Source organism: Delphinapterus leucas, chromosome 2, assembly GCF_059928025.1.
Source record: "Delphinapterus leucas isolate spDelLeu-1000000601 "Yukka" chromosome 2, BTC_Dleu_Yukka2, whole genome shotgun sequence".
Taxonomy (NCBI): Eukaryota; Metazoa; Chordata; class Mammalia; order Artiodactyla; family Monodontidae; genus Delphinapterus; species Delphinapterus leucas.
The window spans coordinates 81,118,638-81,136,817 of NC_143130.1; the positions used below are offsets into that span (position 1 = coordinate 81,118,638).

Here is an 18,180-nt window from a genome sequence, read left to right on the forward strand (position 1 = left end):
ACCACAACCAGGATGAGCAAAGATTTTAATTATAGAGCCAGACCTCTAGAACTTCTAGCCAATCAGCTAGACAGACTCAGATGACTCATTTCTTTAATTTTCACAATAAGCCCACCCTTCTTTTTACACAATTGAAATTTTTCATCTTCATGAATCTTATTATGAGGGGGTTTTATTATACCCTCAAAGTGATCAAAGAAAATAATTTCAGTCTAGATCTGTGTACTCAGTCTCTAATATTATATTGCAAGAGAGAGGGAGAAATAAAGATATCTTCAGATAAATAAAACCTAAGAGAGTTACCACCCACATACTCATACTAAAGGAACTTCAAAATGATGTAATTCAGGAAGAAAGAAAATAATACCAGAGGAACATTTTGAGAGGCCAGAAGAATGGTAATCAAATAAAATGGTAAATGTGCATGTAGGTCTAAATAAATAATTTCTCTAAAATTCCTATCAATAATAATGCCTACCATGTGGTGTTTTTTAAAGAAAAAAGTAAGACTAAAAATTGTATTCTCATCAAACTGGGAGTAGAAGGAAACCTCTTCACCCTGATAAAAAGCATCTCAAAAAAACTATATCTAACTTCATATTTAATGATAAAAAACCAAATGCTGTTCCCTCATATGAGGAACAAAACAGGAATTTCTACTCTCACTACTCCTATTCATAATCATACTGGACATTATGAATGATGGTTCTATCCTGTGCAATAAGGTAAGTTAATCAATCAAGCAATCTTGGAAAAGAGGAAGTAAAACTGTTTCTATTCACAAATGACATGATTGTCTATTTCGAAAATTCTGAAAAATCCACCCCCGAAAATCTATGGAGCTACTTACTGAGTTTGGCAAAGTTGTAAGATACAAGGTCAATATACAAAAACTAATTGTAATTCTATATACTAGCAATGAACAACTGGAAGTTAAATTTTAAAATGCAGCACTATCTACAATAGGACCAAAAGAACATGAAGCACTTAGGTAAAAATCTACCAAAATATGTGCAAAATCTATATGCTGAAAACTGCAAAGCATTGATGAAAAATTTCAAAGAAGAGCAAATAAATGGAAAGATATTCCATGTTCCTGGTTTAGGAGACTCAATATTGTGAAGATGCCAGTTCCCTCCATTCAACATCCCAGCAAGATTTCTGTGGAAATCAACAAGCTGATTCTAAAATTTATGTGGAATGACAAAGGAATTAGGCTAGATAAAACAATTTTGAGAAAAAAGAGCAATGTTGGAGGACTCACAATACCTAATTTTAAAAGTACAGTAATGAAGACAGTGTAGTACTGACAAAAAATGTAGACACGTGGGTCAATGGAAGAGAACAGGGTCTAGAAGTAGACCCACACATTTTAATAAAGGTGCAAAGGTATTCAATGGAGCCAGAGAATAGGCTTTTAAACAAATATTGCTAGAACAATTATAAATCCACATGAGAAAAAGTTAAGCTTGATCCACACTCCATACCACATAAAAAACAATTTGGCAGTGTTTTATAAAGTTAGATATATGGTTACCATACAACACAGCAATTTAATTTGTAATTACCCAAGACAAATGAAAACATGTATCAAAGACAAAAGGCCATATACTATACGATTCCACTAATACTAAATTCTGGAAAAGGCAAACCATAGTGACTGAAAGCAGATCGATGGTCACCTGGAACTGGAGGAGGGAGGAAGGCCTTGACTGGAAAGGGCCACGAGGAATTTTTAGTTGTTGGAAATGTTCTATACCTTGATTGTGGTGGTGGATACCTGAGTGCATATAAGTGTCAAAGCTCATTAAGCTATACACTTGAAATGGGTGAACTTTACTGTGTTTAAGTTATTCCTCAATAAAGCTGGAGAAAAACAGATTGGTTAAGACATTCCTAAAACTTCCTATACTCAGTCTGACTTGTTTGAATCGCTTTTCAACTGACTCAAGGATATCCATCCTTCTCCATATAATACTTTCTTCTGTATCATCACGTTTAGTTGTGCAACTTTTATTGAGTGCACTACTATTTTCTCCAGATTTTATTCCATGCTTCTGACTCCATTTTGCAAGTTTTGGAGTGAATATTCAAGCAGTGATGATCACATTGTTTCTGCCACTTATCTCACTGTAACTATAAGATGCCTTCTGACTTCAGATATATTAAAATGTGAAGAAAAAAAAGGACATGTTAGAACTGAAATGTGGTAGAAGCAAATAATGTTTAAATCCTGGTGAAATTAACCTTTTATTATTATGTAATAATCTGTCTATCTCCAATAATGCTTTTTAGTTGGTCAATTTTATATGCTATAAACATAACTAACGGCATTCTTTTCATTGGTCATTTGCCTGGTCTATCTTTTCCCCATCTTTTTACTTTTGGACATAAGTCCTGCTTTGCCAATTCAAGGACTCTAAAAAGCCAGTGCTGGTGTTCAGCAGAGTTTACAATGCCCAATGGGAGAGAAGTGGATATCTCACAGAGCAGTAGCAGTACCTTTAAGGTAAGATTTGTTTGTAACTACAGGACAGATACCTCTAGGGACTCCTAGTAATAACTGAAGGACACTGCAAAAGTGCATAATGTCCTCTTTAAGTAGGTGGAGCAAAAGCCAGCCACATCTGAGTATTAATGTAAGAATGATTCCTACCTCTGACCCCAAGTGACCTAACTCAGGATACAAATGTGCAAAGTATATAAACATATTTAAAGCGAGGAAAGATTCCACTAAAATATCAGCCTTTGTTATCACATATGATTTTTTTTAATCTGTATGTTCTAATTTACTATAAAGAGCACATATTACTTTTGTAATATTTATAATGCTAAAAAAAATGAAACACATATGAAGTTACCCATCTAAAATACAATGGAAAGAATGAGCAATAAGCAGACTGGGAAAAGTTCTCTGGATTTGGCAAGAAAGAAGCCACTGGCCTCAGGAAGGATATTTATAGTAAAGTAGAAGAATTAGAAGCCATGTTATAAGGCAATGAGTGGAAGGCAATTACTATCAACAATAAGTTCGAGGAATTTGGTGTCAAAAGATGGTTGCATAATTCTTTTGAATCCGTCCATATCCCAAAATCTGAAGCTTAGGCCTGACCAACTGAATTGCCTCTTGCCAATTTCTTTATGTATGGCACTTTAAATTTTTACCACATCATCTCTTTTTGCTAGACTTTTTCCACTTTTTGTTACATTTTATTTTAAATAAGTCATTTAAAACTCACAATTTTAATCATGGTCAAAAATTTCTTTTACTAATATTAATGTAACTTTAAAAGAAGCTACTATTCACAATTCAGAAAGCTGTAGGTTATAATTTTCAAAAGTGCTCTCTATTAATTTAGAGTGCTAATATGGTTTTGTTTTTTTCCCCAGTGTTTTTATAGAGATATCAGAAATTCAGTAGTAATTGTTATTTTCGTTTTTTACTTAAAAACATCCAAAGCTGAACATTTCATCATGGCATCATTGGGAAGTGACTATTCATTTTTCAACATAGCTGTCCTGAAGGGAAATAGCAGAACCAAAAACAACAGCATATACATTAATTTAATTAAATTGAATTAAAACAAGCTTATAAAATCTGAGTATTTCTCAACAAATGCAAACAATATAATAAATCAAATATGCTATACACCAAAATGCATGAAGTAGCTATAAACGGAAAAGAAGTACAGTCCAGTCAGGGCAATATGAAAAGGACTATGGAACTCACTTAATTTATTTCTTCTTGGTCATAAGTTTAGTAGAAAAACTTTAAATGTGTTTTCCAGCTTCAGTTATCAAAGAACTTTGTGACAAAATTCATACAGGGAAAGTTCTCACTTTCTCTTCACCCACAGAAAATGGTGCTGTTATTAATATATGGATTAGCTCTTCAATATTTTATGATAAGTGTAGATGCCTATGTAAATCCTGTTTATTCAAATTACTTGCTTTCAAATTATTATGAGAAAAAATATTTTTTATAATATTAATTCAATACATGCACCCCAATCTTCATAGCAGCATTATTTACAATAGCCAAGATATGGAAGCAACCATAAATGCCCATTGTCAGATGAATGGAATATTACTCAGCTATGAAAAAGAATTAAATTCTGCCATTAGCAACTACATGGATGGACCTAGAGAGTACTATGCTTAGTGAAATAAGTCAAAGACAAATATTGTATGTTATCACTTATATATGGAATTTAAAAATAAAACGAATGTATATAACAAAACAGAAACAGACTCACAGATAAAGAGAACAAACTGGTAGTTACCAATGGGGAGAGGGAAGGGGGAGGGATGAGAGAGGGGTATGGGATTAAGAGACACAAAATACTATGTATAAAATAAATAAGCAACAAGGAGATACTGTACAGCACAGAGAAATATAGCCGTTATTTTGTAATTACTTTAAATGGAGTATAATCTATGAAAATACTGAATCACTCTACAGGTTGTACACCTAAAACTAATATAATATTGTAAGTCAACTATTCTTCAATTTAAAACAAAAGTCAACCTTTTATAAGAGTCACACTGAATGAATAAAATGAATAGTCAAGAAAAATTTCTTTCCATTTCACCACTGTCCCTAACTAAGCATGTTTAATAATCTATTTGGGGAGGTAGAGATGATTTCTGGATGTTCTTCTTGCCCAGAAGATTGACAACTGGCAGCAAACAAGACACATTCACACACACTATTCTTTGTTATGTAATTTTCAGCAGCTGTTCCCTATCTTCAAACATTGTGTAATTAATGTCAGATGAGGTCAGAAAAGAGTGTGTAAAATCCGTAGCCCTTCTTGAGCAAAAGCTGAGCCTTAGCTTTAATTATTCAAAAATTTCTCCATGCCAATGTTTATGTGTAATAATTATTAGACCTGGTTGAAAAGCTGTACCATATTTTGATCTGTCATCCCCCAAATGACAGAGGTCTCCTCAAGTCCTGCCCTGATAATACCAATCTTCTGGTGACTTTCAGATAATACTTGTTACCTACAAAATGACTAAAAGACTCAGCTGTCAGTCAAGTCATAGAGGGCACGTATCATCTCTCACAATACCTCTCTTGAATAAGGAAGTACTCTTTGATAAACTTTTGAAACAGTGCTTTTGATTTCCTCCACTTTAAATGGAACTTGCCCATTCAAAACTAGTCTTTCATAATTCAATTCTGCAAATATTTGGAAAAAATTAGGAATGTTTGTAATTCTATGTAGTCACCACATGTATTTTGAAATAATGTTTTGGGGTGATGAGAATGTATAAAACGGCATTTAGCTATGGAAACATTGTGAAAACAAGCAGGAGTTCGAAGGATGTTGTGAATTCCGGACCTTTATCCAATAACATTCATCACTTTGAGTGTGACACGAATAAACATTTGCAGTTGATTCAATAATATGGAGCTAGAAACTAGAAACAGAAAAGGTTTATTGGGGGGTGGATAGCTAATGAGAATTCAGCTCAAAATGTGCATGACACAAACACAGCTTGGTAATTGTAAGTATCTAAGATATCCTTAACATTAACTAGAATGGAATCCCAACCCACTTAAAGTATTTTTAAAGTTTCAGATGAAATTATACTATAGAATCATCACATTTTAGAGGATTACAGTATTTGGCATAGGCCCTTCATTTTCAATAATTAGGAAATCAACCTCTAGAGAGATTTAAAAATTCATTCAAGGTTACATGGTTCATTAACAGTAACTTTGGGGTTAAAAGCCAGGTATTTATGACCCCCAACCCCATTGTTTTTGACAAAATTTTAAATTAGAGTAATACTTTAACTTTATAACCAGTATAATAATTTATTTTTCTCTAAAGTGTTTCAAAATCAGAATTTAACCCTTAGACATGTTAAAAGTACAAAGTTTAAGAAAACAATCCTGTCCCGACATTGTGTCTACAGGCAAGTATAAAATGTATAAAAATAAAATACATGCTATTTCAGAGGTATAAATTGGGCTGGATAGGAAAATCCATTACATATAAATCTATATGTTAGCAGTTTATAAAATGTTTAAATGATGTTGGAGGAAATGAGACTGAAAAAATCTAAAAGTCAAGACAACAATATGATAGAATTTGTGATTCAGAAAGGGCTAAAACATGTAATAGATGTTATAGGAATTCAAGAAGGGAAAGCTCCTTAATGTCTTGAGAAATAAGGAAAAACTTCATGGGGAAAGAAAAAATACATTTGAAAGATTTGACCTAGGCCTTAAAGAATATGTAACATTTGGCAAACATTGGGAAACAAAAGAATCATTTGTACTTGGAGGGAAGGGAAGAGGAGATTGGGATGTCCCATACAGTGTTAACAGTGGGTAGCAGGGAGTAATAAGGAGTGAAGGGCAGTGAGAAAACGTCGAAGGCTCCTTGAACTTTGGAGAAGTACTATATATATTTTTTATTTTTAAGGAAAATTCATCCAACAGCAGTAAATAAAATGAATAGAAAGAGGACCTCTGTGTGCAGAGGTCCCAGCTAAGAAACTATTTTGGTAATTAGACATTTAAAGCATTTGAAAGAAACAAAATTATACTTTGAAAGACAATATAGTATTGTGCAAAGAACACCCACTTTAGACTCCGATCTGGGTTTGATTCCTGGTTCCAGCACCTAATAGCCGTGCAAACTTGGGTAAGTAACTTACCTACCCTGAGCCTCAATTTCTACTTGTCAAATGGAGAAACCCATATTGTAGAGTTGTCATGACAATCAATAGGTGGTAAATATGATTATTTTAAAATCTTCTAATTCATAGTTTTTGCACATTTAGAGTAGGCTTCACTGTAGTTAGGCCCTGCCTTTGGGAGGCCTCATAACCAGAGTTGTTTGCCAGTAGAATAGAAAGTCTTGTAGGGTAGTGTATTCTTCATCACTAATAAGCATTCACTCAGAGGCTGAATGAGACCACACATCATGGATACTGTAGAAAAAGATTCTGGCATTGGTTGAGACATTTGTTATGAACTGAACATTTGTGTCCTCCCAAAATTCATGTTAAAACCCCACTCCCTAATGTGATGGTATAAGGAGGTGGAGCCTTTGGTAGGTAATTAGGATTACATGAGGTCATGAGGGTGGAGCCCTCCTGAACAGGATTAGTGCCCTTGTAAGAGTCACCAGAGAGCTTGCTTTCTCTCTCTGCTCTCTGCCATGTAAGAATACAATAAGTCAGCAGCCTGCAACCTAGAAGAGGGCTTCTCAAGAACCCAACCATGCTAGCACCCTCATCTCAGAATTCCAGCCTCCAGAACTGTGAGAAATAAATTTCTGTTGTTTATACACTACCCCATTCTATGTTATTTCTCATATACCATATGCCTGAACAGATAAGACAGCATTGAAGTAGATGATTTCTCCAGTGCTAAAATTCTGTTGTTGAAGACGAAAATAATCTTTATAGATGTTACTTCCTAGTAGGAACTTTAGATCAATCAATCATTTAGCACGTAGCCCATCGAGGAGGTGTTTTCTAAACCCTTGTTACTCAAAGCGCAATCCATGGCCATGGATTAACAGCACCAGTATTACTTGGAAACTTATAAAATGCAGACTCACAGGCCACACCCCACAGTTACTGAATTAGAATCTGCATTTTAACAAGATCCCCAGGAGATTTGTATGCATGTTAAAATTTGAGAAGTACTGATCTGGGCTTTTTAGGATTGTAAGGAACAGTCTCATGTTATTTCAATTAATGAGTCTCTATTGTGGATATACAGGAGGAGGTCACTGGAAGAAAAGGAAATCGTCTCAAAAGCCATATAGCCAGGCCATGGAGAACTGGGGTGTCATTAAGGAAACAACAGAACTTTAGCAATCTACTTACTTCCTCATACAGACAACAGTAGACTTTCATTGCTCCCCATTCTAGTGCTCCACGACTCAGTCACTGTCTTTATTGCTACTGCTCCGGGCAAGAACAGTGAAATAACCCTTTCAAAGCAAGTGTCTCATTCAAACTCTCCAAGAGAAGTCTTTGTTGGTATTGGCCAGTTACGGGGCACCTGGGCACCACTCTTGGCCAAAGCTCTCACAATAGGCTCACTCATCTGCTTGCCAGGTCATTTGCTACCTTTGGGTCTAATCAACTGTGGTTATGGTGTTGAGATCCTATAAACCTGAGCATGGCCACCTATGCTTAAGGGCTGCTACTGGTCTATTTGTTCAGAAAGGGGCTGTGAGCAGGTCAGGCACCCAAACATTAGGCCCTATATTACAAGGATCCAAATATTTGTTTATCAGTTTGGTATAAGAATATGAAACAACTTACCTTAGGTAGTTTAGATAATGAGCTGAATTGGAGAGAAGATGGAGAGGGAAAAATAATTCAAAGATATTTAGAAATGTAGTTTTCAAGCACTCTCATCTAGTGTGAAATTATGTTACAGAGCTTAGTCTTTATTAACTATCTTATTTCAGAGTTTGGGTGGAGTAACTAAAATTTTGTGCATGAAAAGCTTATTTTTAAATTTCAAAGTAATATATTTCTGATGTGATGGCAAACATGTTTCCTGCTATTCAGTAACCTGATATAAAAGCATCATATTACAGTAAGAATACTGAAAACAACAGAGATAATAAACAAGAAGTGCCATCAGCCACTGCATTGTCAAGAGAAGTAAATAATTTAAATAGGCTTATACTAATGGAAGACACATGGCAGAGCTTGAAATAGAAATGCAGCAATTAACATCTCCGCCTGCACCTCACACCTAACACCTCATCACTCAACACTTTCCAACCTACTTCTGTCTGGGAGTCCTTTTAAACCTGCACAAGCTAACTTCCCTGAATGAAGTTAATTCCCCAAAGTATCGAAGTCGCTTCTTTTTCAATCTTGTTCACCTTATAATAGCTTTAAGCTCACTTACAGGGATGGATACCTTCACACCAAGAGCTTCATTATATACTTATCATGCATCCTCTCCCACTCATCTCAAGTACTAAGGAGAATGATAACAGTGTCTAAAGTGCCTCCTTAACCAAGTTAGGTACTAGGATTTAGAGAAATCAAGAGGAAGCATATTGTATACCTCAACTTGGTATTTTAGTTTAAATAACATTTTGAATGATTAAAGAAATACACAGTGCCAGGTAAAACAGCAGTTCTCTCTTTTACACATAACTCAATCTTTGTGACTACATTTTAAAATGATTTTATGAAGCCAGAAATTTTTTGAGCTCAATATTTTGGCAACTGCTAAGTCTGACTGCTTAAGACATTTGCTGAATCTAGAGTTAATAACCTCTAGCTAGGCCTGATATTTTGCCTAGTTAAAAACCTAGAGATCAGTCAAGGATTATTCTGCCGTCCTTTCATTTTTCTCCATTCAAAACAATATTACACAACATGCAAATACCACCACACTGGCTGCAGTCCAACCCTTGTGCAGTTTTAGTCCTCTGCTTGTGAAATAATTTTTTTATGTTCAAGTGAAACTACACACTCTGACATTTTGGGGGCAAATCCAGAGGATTTTGCCTACAACAGATATGTTCTTCAAAGGAGGATGGAGTTCTAACCTTCTTATAATTGCTGTTTGGGCTGAAATGTTCAATAATGATAGTATCCTATCATAACTCCATTATCTCATTTGAGACAGTTTATTAGGCAGATCTTTCTTTGTCCTTAACTGGAGACAATAAACAGAAACCTGGCATAAATTTCAAACAAAGTTACTTTGGATCCATGATTGCTATAATGTGAAATGTATCTTTCATAGAAAGGTGCACAAAATCTGGGCAAGACCTACAAAACATGGTTAATAGCCACAAATTATTTTCATCTTTTTCTCAAGAGACAGGGAAAACATTGTATCCTAAGTGTCTGGGGTTTGATAGCCTATGAAGGGAAAATTGACAAGGGTCTCCTGAAACAGTGACCTTCAATCAAGCTATGGAAATGTTTTACAGTTGCCCTTCTTCCATCTTACCAACTCCACCGCCACACATGCTACAGACTCTTCAAACACTCATTATATGGCATATTCTTGCCTGGTCTTGGCCACAGCAAGCTATCAGTTAATTGACTATCTTCTAAACTGTTACCCTTCCCACAAATATTTTCACTTTAGTTAGGGACCTTTTAAGGACCAATGCAAGCTCAAGGCCTAATGAAATGAATCAAAAATTCATGACATTTTTGGGACCACAACTGATATGTCCCCTTAGGCATCTTTGGGTAGCTCTCCAGGCTGCTACTGTTTTATACTTTTCCTAGACCAGGTGTTTTGTTTGAATCAGAGCCTAAGTGGAGTGAGGAATGATGATAGTACCTGATCATCACTACAGCAAGACTTCCTGTACTCCAGCTCTGAAACTTCACCACATTTATTTTAGAATAACACAGCAAAGTATATGAGCCAGTGGCAGAGACCTCAAGCACAGAGACTCCAAACTACAGTAGAAAAGTATTTTGTACCTCCACAAATTCTAAAAAGTATTTGTATCCCTTTTTGCACCACTGAGTTGAATAGAGGAATAAAGAAAAAATTTTTCTTTAAAAAAAACTTTTAAAAACTCTTAAAAAGAAAGGAGATGTTTTCTCACTTCTCCTTAGAACTGCATACTGCTACACATTCTGCTTGAAGGAGGAAATTAGACAGATGAAGAAGGAAACAGAGGTGATTAGCTTGTCACTGGAAAGGAATATTAAAGGATGGGAAAACAGAACACATTTGTCAGTTCCTTACATAAACAGGTGAAATAATTATATTTAATTGTTTCTGAATTATTTAACTATGACATACCCCCAAATCCTTAAGAAAGCCACATTTGTCCCTGAGCAGAGCATTTCAGTCCAATGTAAACTCTTATTTTTCTTATACAGAGGCTTTTTATAAAGTAATTTACTATCTCTTTAGGAACTCATTGCACTGGACCAGTGTTTAGGTGTGTTTATTTCTGCCACCCCTAACCGCAACACCAACTTTTCTCCAGCACACAGAGCTTCTATTTTCTTTCTGTTTAATAAAATACTGAATGTTCTGAACCATAATATTTGCCCCTACTTCCTTCCTTGACCACAGATGGGTAGATGGAAGATTGTTGTCTCAAGTAAAACAGACAACCACAGAAAAGAAAATTATTCTTAACATTTTTAGTTTTTAAAACCAGCTACCATGAAATTCATTTTCTAAAATGAGCAGAGGTGGTCATGTGGCTCATTTGTTTACTAGCTATGTTGCACTTAACCTCTCTGAGCCTTAGTTTTCTAAACTGAAAAATGAGGATAACAATACTTCCTATTTCATAAGGTTAATGTAAAATGTGACAGCAATAATATGAAGCGTTAGAAGAGTTCCTTGCATATTATTAGCTATTATTCTTACGGGGTCACAAGAGTAGTGACCACCAATAATAGCACCAAGAAAATGGGAAGGAGTGGTATTTTAGTACTGAGTTGAAAGTTCATGTTTAAACTTTTAAAATTCTAGACTCTGGGCTTCAGCACAGGGCTTGGCATGGAATTAAATCTATGTCAGTGTAATAGAAAACCTCACTTGCCAAAAAAACATAGTTGATAAAAAAAAGTTGGGTATCGGCATATATGATAAATTGGGAAGATCAACATGAACTCATAACTTTTTTAAAAAAGAACTATCTTTTCCACCTCTGCCTCTAAAATTATCAGCATTTTTGCCTATCAGTAACTCTCCTGTGTACCTAGAATTAACATTAAAGATTTCCTATTAAAGTGAACATTTTTATAATTATCTTTTTAAATACTTTATATTAATTTTTCTTTTGCATATTCTCACTTCCTTTCACAGACTCACATTTTACATCAATTCTTAAAATAATAATAATTTTTATTGTTATTTTCCTGCTCAAATATCATAGCTTAAGCAATGGGAACATTTAAGGGACTCCACACTTTTGGTTTTTGTTATTACTCCCCAATAAAATTAACCAGGAAATCTTGGAAGAAAGTAAACAGCATGAGGCCAGTTTAAAAAAATTTTTTCCAAATTTCTACTTATTGCTCAAAGTACAAAAGCAGCATTCCAGGTGCATAGGTTAGTGGCTGGGGTGTTAGTAAATGACCGACCTAAAAGTCTAAAAGCCTGGCTCTCTTGCCTCAAGTTGGGAAAACTGTCAGTGTGATTTATATTCCAGAGGACCCAGCCCTATTCTTAAGTCAGACTTAACCTGCGACCTCATCATTGCATGCTCTTTCCCCTTCCCTATCCTGCTTCCTTCTATCCCTCTTTTTTTAAAAACTCATATTTATTATAGAAAAATCCAACAGATTTTATTACATTTGAAAACTTTGCCATGAACTTCTATGTTATCGTATCCATAGAAATCTAATCTATTTAATGTCCTAAAGGCTAAATTTGTAAAACTGAGCTATATTTCTTCTATTTTTTTAATTCCATTAAAGAGTCAAAATTAAATGGTCTACTCTTTTTTGATGTTAGAAGAAACTGTTCTTTATTAACATATGATTTAAAATACACATTTATAAACAGTGATTGTGTTGAAATTCAAATCTTTTAGATTGTTTTGTACTCATGATAGTTGTTCAAAACGTTTCCACAGGACTTATATGCTATTTTAGTACTGATCGCTGGTTGGTTTTCAGAATGGGTTCAGGTTTCCTCCAAGGTAACCTAAAAGACACAGGATTCTGGCGGCCCCTTGATTAAACATGCATCATTTATAATGATTTTCCACATGATTATCCCAAATAGCCACGGAAGAGCACAATTTTAGGTGTAAGTTTTCTTTAGAAAATGCTGAAATCTCTGCCCCGACTCAGTAAAAATGCTTCATCATTTGTATTGTTAAGTACATAGCAGAGCAGAGATTCACAATTGCAAATGCCACAGGAACCAGTGCCTGGGTAGGAAAAACAAAACAGTAATTGACAAATTGCTGGAGGCTCAGTACAGACAACTCTGAGAGTTAAAAACTCCAAAGAAATTCAGTCATGGAGGGTACCCACATACTGTGAGATTTACCTCTAGGAGTCTGACCAGATTCCCACAGTATATAGTGGAGAGAAATCCCCTTGGTCTTTCTTCAGGGGGAGAGGAAAAGAAACCATTTTAAATACACCAGAGCACTGCCCTTCTATCTCTTTTAAGTTTCTTCTGGAAGTACACTCCTTCAATAAATCCCCTGCATCTGAATCCTTGTCTCAGCTTCTGCTCCTACAGAGCCTCAGAATGTGTTAGGAATGGGCTAGGAAGCAGACTCTAAGGATGGTATTCACGAGCTGAATCACTTGCTGGCCAGCTGCCAATGAGGACCTCACCCCTGTGGGTAGGTAGAGTATTGGTAGTCCTGGTATCCTGAAGCAGTAAAATCATTAAGGCTTCCCAATTGTGGCTAATTGGGATCTGATCTGGAAGAAGATGCACTGGCTTGTTCAATATCTCTGGCATTTGAGAGGTATGGGAGAAGTAGTAATTACAAGGATTGTGGAATTGCCTAGTTGTTGCTGAACACCATCAATGTTTTGAAGTGAAAAAAGAAAACGATAGGTTAAAGATGACTAGTCATTAATTCAAAGCAAAGTGTGAATACTAAAGAGCCTATTAGGTAGCACTTAAAGAAGTCATCATTGGCTGAGGACCTCATCTTAAGAGTAGCAGAATTTCAGAAAATATTGCATTTTCAATCCTAGAAAGTTTCCTATGCCAAAATCAGGGCCCTGATATGGAAAGAATGAGACCCTGAGACTTGAGTTAAGGATTCTGGGTAGATCCAGCTCAGAACTTTGAACCCCTGGTATATCTGAACCCTCTGAGCCTACAGATATGCCCCATTCATTCTTGTTAGAAGATGAGCACTGCTCTGCTTGAAGAATATGCAGATGTTTCAAATAGGTGACTTACAAAACAATGCTTACCCTTCTTGGGATCTGCCTCCAACTTATATCAATAACTAGAGTAACTAGATCAATAACTAGAGTAAAATCTCAACATAATTCGGGAGTGTCGGGTTTGCTAAGGCAGAAGAGAAATGAGCAACAAATGAGCTGTAGCATCTCAATAACATGCAGTGACCAAAACCCGGGACCATATACATGGAAGTAGATCCTGAGGATGTTGAATCACAGGGAACAGAATATAAAGCAGACTGAAGAAGAGTCTGTTGATATAGAGGCACTCTCCTATAACATTGGAATTAACACTCTGGCAAGGATCTTGACATCCAGTTCTAGTAAGTTTCTGGGATGGTTCTTAGAAGCTTTGAAAAAGCAATAGCCTATGTTAAATGAAGTGGAAAATTCAACAGCTAATTATATTGCCTGGTATGGCCCTGAAGACATGCTATTTACCACAGCAATACAAAATGCAATGGTGAGGACGGGCTGCAGCAGCAGGGAGATGCTCAGTAGTGCCTGTTCTCTGTAAGAAGAGGTTGACAGTAAGAAATTCTGTAACACAACTAGCCTCCCTAATGGTGATGGTGTAATCCTGGAATAGTAGAGGCCAGGTGGCGGCACCTAACTGTCAGAAGCAAGGTGGGTGTAATTATTCTCTTGGGTAGTAAGGCAACTAGGGAAGCCCAATCCACAGTAATTTATAGAACATGATGTATCCAGGAGCTAGATAGGTATCCAACAAAGTATTACTCACTATAAACAATCAATCAGGGACATATATTACTGGATCAGCAAAAGATTGGGGTCAGCTAGCTGCCCCAGTAGGAAGAAAAAATTCTTTGCCTAGTTTCCAGATCTAAGACAGTTCTCAGACTCAGAACCCATCAATTAGGGAGGCCAGATCCCTTGAAGAAAGACACTGCAATACAACAGCAAATGTGTACCACAGTGATTCCCCAGTCCTCCCCCACAAAGACTTTTCTCAGGTAATTATAAACTGAGGAAAGGGAATACATACAAGTTTCTGAGGGATGTTGGCTATAAGGTCTGAATGAACAGAGTTGAATACCCCATGGCCCAAAATGTTATCATAACACCTCTGTTAGACTAAGGAATAGAATTCTGTTAGAGTAAGGAAGTCAGATAAAAAATGGAATCTTGGCCTAAGTCCATCTCATAGTGCCTCCATTGGTTCCAAGAATAAAAATAAATATAAAATGATCTAAGGGTCATTTCCCTGGTATCTAAATACATAATTGGAGTGGACATTCTCAGCAACTGGCAGAACCCTCACATTGGTTTCCTGACCTATGAAAGAAAAATCATTATAATAGAAAAGGCCAAGTGGAAACCCCTGATATTGCCCTCCCCATCCTTGGAAGACTGTAAAATCAAAAACAATACTGCTCTAGTGGGAACAGCAGAGATTAGTACCATCCTCAAAGACATAAATGATGAAGGTTTGAAGGTACCCATTTTTTTTGTTTTGTTTTGTTTGTTTTAAACATCTTTATTAGAGTATAATTGCTTTACAATGGTGTGTCAGTTTCTGCTTTATAACAAAGTCAATCAGTTACACATATACATATGTCCCCATATCTTTTCCCTCTTGCATCTCCCTCCTTCCCACTCTCCCTATCCCACCCCTCTAGGTGGTCACAAAGCACCGAGCTGATCTCCCTGTGCTATGCGGCTGCTTCCCACTAGCTATCTATTTTATGTTTGGTAGTGTATATATGTCCATGCCACTCTCTCACTTTGTCCCATATTACCCTTCCCTCTCCCCATATCCTCAAGTCCATTCTCTAGTAGGTCTGCATCTTTATTCCCATCTTGCCCCTAGGTTCTTCTGACCATTTTCTTTTCTTTTCTTTTCTTTTTAGATTCCATATTTATGTGTTAGCATACAGTATTTGTTTTTCTCTTTCTTACTTCACTCTGTATGACAGTCTCTAGGTCCAACCACCTCACTACAAATAACTCAGTTTTGTTCCTTTTTATGGCTGAGTAATATTCCATTGTATATATATGACACATCATCTTTATCCATTCATCTGTTGATGGACACTTAGTTTGCTTCCATGTCCTGGCTATTGTAAATAGAGCTGCAGTGAACATTTTGGTACATGACTCTTTTTGAATTATAGTTTTCTCAGGGTATATGACCAGTAGTGGGATTGCTGGGTCGCATGGTACTTCTATTTTTAGTTTTTTAAGGAACCTCCATAGTGTTCTCCATAGTGGCTATATCAATTTACATTCCCACCAACAGTGCAAGAGGGTTCCCTTTTCTCCACACCCTCTCCAGCATTTATTGTTTGTAGATTTTTTGATGATGACCATTCTGACCAGTGTGAGATGATATCTCATTGTAGTTTTGATTTGCATTTCTATAATGATTAATGATGTTGAGCATTCTTTAATGTGTTTGTTGGCAATCTGTATATCTTCTTTGGAGAAATGTCTATTTAGGTCTTCTGCCCAGTTTTGGATTGGGTTGTTTGTTTTCTTGATATTGAGCTGAATGAGTTGCTTGCGTGTTTTGGAGATTAATCCTTTGTCAGTTGCTTCATTTGCAAATATTTTCTCCCATTCTGAGGGTTGTCTTTTGGTCTTGTTTATGGTTTCCTTTGCTGTGCAAAAGCTTTTAGGTTTCATTAGGTCCCATTTGTTTACTTTTGTTTTTATTTCCATTTCTCTAGGAGGTGGGTCAAAAGGATCTTGCTGTGATTTATGTCATAGAGGGTTCTGTCTATATTTTCCTCTAAGAGTTTGATGGTGTCTGGCCTTACATTTAGGTCTTTAATCCATTTTCAGTTTATTTTTGTGTATGGTGTTAGGGAGTGTTCTAATTTCATTCTTTTACATGTAGCTGTCCAGTTTTCCCAGCACCACTTATTGAAGAGGCTGTCTTTTCTCCACTGTATATTCTTGCCTCCTTTATCAAAGATAATGTGACCATATGTGCGTGGTTTATCTCTGGGCTTTCTATCCTGTTCCATTGATCTATATTTCTGTTCTTGTGCCAGTACCATACTGTCTTGATTAGTGTAGCTTTGTAGTATAGTATGAAGTCAGGGAGCCTGATTCCTCCAGCTCTGTTTTTCTTTCTCAAGATTGCTTCGGCTATTCAGGGTCTTTTGTGTTTCCATACAGATTGTGAAATTTTTTGTTCTAGTTCCGTGAAAAATGCCAGTGGGTAGTGTTGTATGAAAGGAGAGAAGGTTAGCACTCTCCTTGAAGGTAACTGCCCTGTCTGGCCTCTGTAACTGCCCTGTCTGGCCTCTAAAATAAAAGGAGGATAATATCTCAAATTTAACCAAGCAGCAATCCTAATTGTAGCTACTGTAATGGATGTGATATCATTGTTATAGTAGACTACCACAACCCTTAATAAGTGGTATGTGGCTATTAATCTGAAATATGTGTTTTCAATACCTAGAAGCAGGAAGAGATTAAGCACTTTGCTTTTACGTGGAATGGACAATAGTATACATTAATGGTCTTGCTCCAGGGTTAACTCTCCTATACTCCATTAAAACATAGTGGAGGGCTTCCCTGGTGGCGCAGTGGTTGAGAGTCCACCTGCCGATGCGGGGGACACGGGTTCCTGCCCCAGTCCAGGAGAATCCCACATGCCGCAGAGCGGCTGGGCCCATGAGCCATGGCTGCTGGGCCTGTGCGTCCGGAGCCTGTGCTCCGCAACGGGAGAGGCCACAACAGTGAGAGGCCCGCGTACCGCAAAAAAAACAAAAAACAAAAACATAGTGGAAAATACCTGGACCATCTGGACTTCCCATGGAACACCACACTGTTCTATGACATTAGAGATTTCATGTTAGTTGAACTTACTGCCTAAGAAACTGGCAAGTACTCTGTATACCTTGATAAGACACATGCACTCCAGAGTATAGGAGACAAACCCTATGAAAATTCAGGGCTACCCATGTGAGTGAAGTTTTTAAAGTCTGGGGCTTGCTGAGACATCCCCTCCAAATTAATATTGAGATCTATTTCAGGAATGGGTTTAATTTTCCTGCCCAAAGTGCCTCAGACAACACCACTATACAAAGGATCACTGTCTCAGATGAAGTGAGCATTTTTACAAAAGAGATGTGGTGGTGGACCCAGAACCATGAGAGTCACTGGTCCTATCACATACTGTATCCCTCCAAACCTGCAGGCCTGATAGAGAAGTAGAACAGACTTATGAAAGCACAGCATCATGTATGCATGGGCATGATTCTTCAGGATAGGGTTCACACAAATCAGTAGCCATTGTATGGGGATATTTTCCAAACAGGGGAACCC

At 36.6% G+C, this 18,180-nt stretch overlaps 1 protein-coding gene and 1 pseudogene across 2 annotated transcripts in view; one reads left to right on the plus strand and one right to left on the minus strand.

Moving 5' to 3' along the window:
• The window catches only part of TEX9 (testis expressed 9), a 234,289-nt gene that overhangs the window by 107,940 nt on the left and 108,169 nt on the right, over nucleotides 1-18,180 (minus strand). The window lies entirely within an intron of this gene.
• LOC115802796 (U6atac minor spliceosomal RNA) lies at nucleotides 17,072-17,113 on the plus strand (annotated as a pseudogene).